Raw genomic sequence first — 6000 nt, 5'->3', positions numbered from 1 at the left:
AGATAAAGGAGGAGCCATTGTCATTCAGAATAGAACAGATTACTGCAAGGAAGTGTACCGACAACTGAACAACCAGGAACACTACAGGCAACTACCAGCTGATCCGACCAAAGAACACACCCGTGAATTAAACACGTTGATCAGAACTTTGGATCCAGTCCTTCAGAGTTCCCTATGCTCCCTCATCCCACGTACATCTCGTGTAGGCGACTTCTACTGCCTTCCAAAGGTACACAAAGCCAACACACCAGAATGTCCCATCGTGTCGGGCAATGGGACCCTATGTGAGAATCTCTCCGGCTATATGGAAGGCATCTTGAAACCTACTGTACAGGGGATCTCCAGCTTTTGTCATGACACTACGGATTTCTTACAGAAACTCAGCACCCACGGACCAGTCAAACCGGGAACATTCCTCGTCACAATGGACGTTTCCGCACTCTACACCAGCATCCCCCACAATGATGGCATCGCGGCAACAGCCTCAGTACCCAACACCAACAACTGCCAATCTCCAAACACCATCCTACAACTCATCCACTTTATCCTCGATCACAATGTCTTCACCTTTGACAACCAATTCTTCATCTAGACACACGGAACAGCCATGGGGACCAAGTTTGCACCCCAATATGCCAACATTTTTATGCACAGGTTCGAACAAGACTTATTCTCTATGCAGGATCTCCAACCAACATTATACACCAGGTACATTGACGACATTTTCTTCCTCTGGACCCATGGCGAGGAGTCACTGATAAAACTACACAGTGACATCAACAAGTTTCATCCCACCATCAAACTCACCATGGACTACTCTCGACTATCTGTCTCATTCTTGGACACATGCATCTCCATCAAGGATGGACACCTCAGCACCACACTCTACTGCAAACCCACAGACAATCTCACAATGCTACACTTCTCCAGCTTCCACCCAAAACATATTAAAACAGCCATCCCCTATGGACAAGCCCTACGCGTACACCGGATCTGCTCAGATGAGAAGGAACGTGATAGACACCTGGAAGTACTCAGGGATGCCCTCACAAGAACGGGGTACAATGCCCAACTCATCTACAGTTACAACGTGCCACAGCAAGGAACCGTAATGACATCCTCAGGAGACCGACACATGCTGCAACCGACAGGGTACCCTTCATTGTTCAGTATTTCCCAGGAGCTGAAAAATTACGCCATGTTCTTCGTGACCTGCAACACATTATCAATGAGGATGAGCACCTCACCAAGACCTTCCTCACGTCTCCACTACTTGCCTTTAAACAACCGCCAAACCTCAAACAGATCATTGTTCCGTAGCAAGCTGCCTGGCTTTCAGGACAACTCCATACAACCCTGACATGGTAGGCGCTGCAAGACGTGTCAGAGTGTGGACATAGATACCACCATTACGCGTGGGGACACTTCCCACCTTGTATATGGCAGGTACTCATGTGACTCAGCCAACGTTGTCTATCTTATACGTTGCAGGCAAGGATGCCCGGAGGCATGATACGTTGGGGAAACAGAACAACGGAACAATCAACAGACAAGAGTGTTCCCTCCCAGTTGGGGAACACTTCAGCGGTCCAGGACATTCGACCTCGGACCTTCGGGTGACCATCCTCCAAGATAGCAGAGAAAAGTGGCGGTACAGAGGCTGATAGCTAAGTTCGGTACTCATAGGGATGGTCTCAACCAGGACTTACTTATCTCAAGAGGGTTGAAATATAAAAGCACCGTTGTGCTACTGAGACTTTATAAAGCTCTGGTTAGGCCCCATTTGGAGCACTGTGTCCAGTTTTGGTCCCCACACCTCAGGAAGGACATACTGGCATTGGAACGTGTCCAGCGGAGATTCACACGGATGATCCCTGGAATGGTAGGTCTAACATATGAGGAACGGCTGAGGATCCTGGGATTGTATTCATTGGAGTTTAGAAGATTAAGGGGAGACTTAATAGAGACGTACAAGATAATACATGACTTGGAAAGGGTGGACGCTAGGAAATTGTTTCCATTAGGTGAGAAGACTAGGACCTGTGGACACAGCCTTAGAATTAGAGGCGGTCAATTCAGAACAGAAATGCGGAGACATTTCTTCAGCCAGAGAGTGGTGGGCCTGTGGAATTCATTGCCACAGGGTGCAGTGGAGGCCGGGACGCTAAATGTCTTCAAGGAAGAGATTGATAGATTCTTGTTATCTCAAGGAATTAAGGGCTACGGGGAGAACGCTGGTAAGTGGAGTTGAAATGCCCATCAGCCATGATTGAATGGCGGAGTGGACTCGATGGGCCGAATGGCCTTACTTCCACTCCTATGTCTTATAGGACCTTGGGTTCATGTCACATTACAGGTGACCACCATTGCACTATATACACACACAGATACTCCTACACACACATACACACACACACTCTCTCACACACACACACACATATACACACACACACACTCCCACAGACACACATACATACACTCTCCTGCAAACATGCACACTCCTACACTCTCACATCCACCCTCCCACAGACTTAGACTCCTTTACACTCACACACACACATATACACTCTCTCTCACAGACACTCAAACTGCTCCCCTTCCCCACTGCCCCCCCCCCCCCCAACACACACACACACACACACACACACACACACACATGTATTTATGGGATGAATTTGTACTTGCAGAGTTACATTGTACTTTGCTCAAAAACTGCATGAATCCATGTAAGATTCTGTTAATTCATTTTTTAGATTAGAATCAGTCTAAACATTATGGCACAGAGAGCAGCACACAGGCGTCTAACATCTTCAATACATTATCAGGGCTGACACCAGTTGTTAAAGTTGACTTGAGAACTTTTGAAAAATGTTTTGAGATTTACATATGAAAGAAGTGAAACTAACATGGCCATTCTCACAGATGAGAGACTTAACAAACAATCAGGGTATTTTTCAATGTATATTTCAGTTACATCCCACTGTCAACTTTATCTCTAAATTCTGTGTCTTACAATCATGTACTCCACAACCACCCGATGAAGGAGCAGTGCTCCGAAAGTTAGTGCTTCCAATTAAACCTTTTGGACTATAACCTGGTGTTGTGTGATTTTTAACTTCTGTCTCAAATGTCTCAAAACCACTTATTGCACTTTTATTTGAGGCATCAGTTGCCCAAGGGAAAAATAAACTTGTTTTAATGTAATCTGAATACTTCTGTACAGAGTATCACATGAGAACATTTGTGCCTCTGATTCCTAAACACAGGCCTCTCGCTCAGTCACAATCTCTGTAGATTGATTCCTTAATCATCCTTTTGCTGAAGACAATACTTAAGATGCATATTCCCACCTTTGTAATATTTCTCAACCTCACACTGTCTCAATTCATCTGCTGCTGAAACCCTCATTCATGCCTTTGTTACCTTTAGATTTGACTATTCCAAATCACTCTTAGCTGATCTCCTACATCCCACACTCCACAAACTTGAAGTTATCTGAAAGTCTGCAGACCATGACTTGACCATAACAAGTTCCGTCCGGATCACTAATGCCCTTTCGGGAGGAAAATCTGCCACCCTCAGCTGATCTAGCCTACATGTAACTCCAAATCCACAGCAATGTGGGACACTCTTAACTGTCCTCTGGTCCATTGGGGATGGGCAGTAAATCTTGCCCTAGCCAGTGACAACCACATCCCATGAATGAATAAACAAAGTCCCATTCATCTATCACCCCTGTGTTCACTGAAGTACTTTGGTTTTCAATCAAGGGACATCTTGACTTTAGAATTCTCATCCTGCTTTCAAATATTTCTATGGCCTCAACCCCTCCCTTTACAGGGTAAGTGCTGAGAGGATGTTTCCATTCATGGGGGAGTCGAGGACCAGAGGCCGTAGTCTCAGAATTAAAGGTGTGCCTATTCAAGACTGAGATGAGAAAGAATTTCTTCTCTCAGAGGCTTGTGAGTCTTTGGAACTCCTTGTCACAGGGAGCTGTGGAGCAGAGTCCTCACGTTTATTTAAGGCTGAGATAGATAGATTCTTAATCATTCAGGGTATCAAGGGTTACAGGGAAAACGAAGAAAAGTGGATATGAGGAATGTTGAATTGGCTATGATCCTAGAGAATGACAGAGCAGACTCGAGGGGCCAAATAGTCTACTCCTGTTCCTATTTCTTATGGTTCAATGGCATTGAGGAATAGATAATAAATACTGATCTCTTTTTTAATCATTCACAAGATGTGTATCACTAGCTTGGCCAGCATTTATTGCCCAGAGGGCAGCTAATAATCAACCACATTGCTGTGGGTCTGGAGTCACATGTCGGCCAGACCAGGTAAGGATGGCAGATTTCCTTCCCTAAAGCACATTAGTGAACTAGATGGGGTTTTTACAATAAAATACTGTCATTATATTGTTATCATTAGGCCTGCTCTTTATTCCAGATTTTATTAAATTCGCATTCCACGAAAGAATAAAATAAACTATTGATGACCATGTATTCAGTTGCCTAGGCCTTAAGCCCCTTCCTCATTTACCTACCCCTTCGATAACAATCCTTAGAGCTAACTCTTTGACCAAGCTTTTGGGCATCTTACTGAATATTTCTTTATGTCGTAGGTTATCATACTCTTTTAAATGTATTTTGGGGTGTTTCACAAAGTTAAAGCACTACATAAACACAAGTTGTGGTTAATGATAAAGTCTTGCTGGGCAGGTTTCACTTTGGTATTACGTTTTCAGATGAAAATCCTTCACCACAGCCTGCTTCCTTATGAAGGACAAACCGAAACAAAGACTTTGACCTCTTCAGAGAATTTGTGCCATCATCCAGATTTGAAAGCTATCTAGTTAAATAAGTATCATGAGTAAATCTGAGATATTTTTGCCCAATTACTTTTTATTTTGCTTGATGGTTTAGCTATCTTTAACACATACTGCTGTGTGAATTTTAATTGTCATCTCTCTGGTCGTCTTTAAAACTGTAACAGGTTAGTTCAAGTCAGCAGCCACTCAGGACCAATTAACTGAAATTGGATTGATTATGAACATTTATTCTCTCCTGAAATGCAGTGGCATAAATGATACAATCACTGGCCTTGTAGGCTGGAGTCCCAGATTAATGTTCTGTGGCTGTGAGTCCAAATCACACCATTGCAGATGGTGAAATTTGAATTCAAGTAATAAATCTGGTCTAATGGTGATTGTATAACCACTGGTTCATTAGGGCCTTTTAGCGAAGGAAATCCGCCATCCTATCTGGTCTGGCTACACGTAACTGCAGATCCGTAGCAACATGGTTGACTCTGAACTGCTGAAAATGTGTTGCTGGAAAAGCACAGCAGGTCAGGCAGAATCCAAGGAGCAGGAGATTCGATGTTTCCGACTCTTCTGCTCCTTGGATGCTGCCTGACCTGCTGTGCTTTTCCAGCAACACATTTTCAGCTCTGATCTCCAGCATCTGCAGACCTCACTTTCTCCCGACTCTGAAGTGCCCTCTGAATTGGCCCAGTAAGCCATTCAGTTCAAGGTCAATATATGCTGGCCAAGTTAGTGATGACCACATCCGATGTTAACAGGAATCAAAACACATGGTGCAGAAGTGTGTATGAACCGAGGAACCTTGGAGTGCGCATCAGTAGGCTGGATGGTAGATAATGTGGTCAAGAAGCTACTTGGGACATAGGTCTTTACTAATCAAAGCATAGAACAGAGGAGGTGTGGGCCAAGTTGGAACTGTACAAAACTGTAGGACAAATTGAACCAAAGGGTCTATTTCCATGCTGTACATCTCTACAACTCTGTGGCTACAATTGGGAGTACTGTGTGCATTCATGTTCACACTGTGCAAGGATGCATTTGCAAGGATGTTGCCTACATAGGTATTATAGAAAACAGGAATAGAAGTAGGTCCTTCAAGCCTGCTCAACCACCATTCAGTATGATCATGGCTGATTGTCCTACTCAGCACCCTGTTCCTGTTTTCACTTATACCTTTT

This window comes from Hemiscyllium ocellatum, chromosome 14 (assembly GCF_020745735.1).
Source record: "Hemiscyllium ocellatum isolate sHemOce1 chromosome 14, sHemOce1.pat.X.cur, whole genome shotgun sequence".
NCBI lineage: Eukaryota > Metazoa > Chordata > Chondrichthyes > Orectolobiformes > Hemiscylliidae > Hemiscyllium > Hemiscyllium ocellatum.
The sequence above is the reverse complement of the archived record's forward strand: the minus strand, read 5'-3'. Positions refer to the sequence as shown.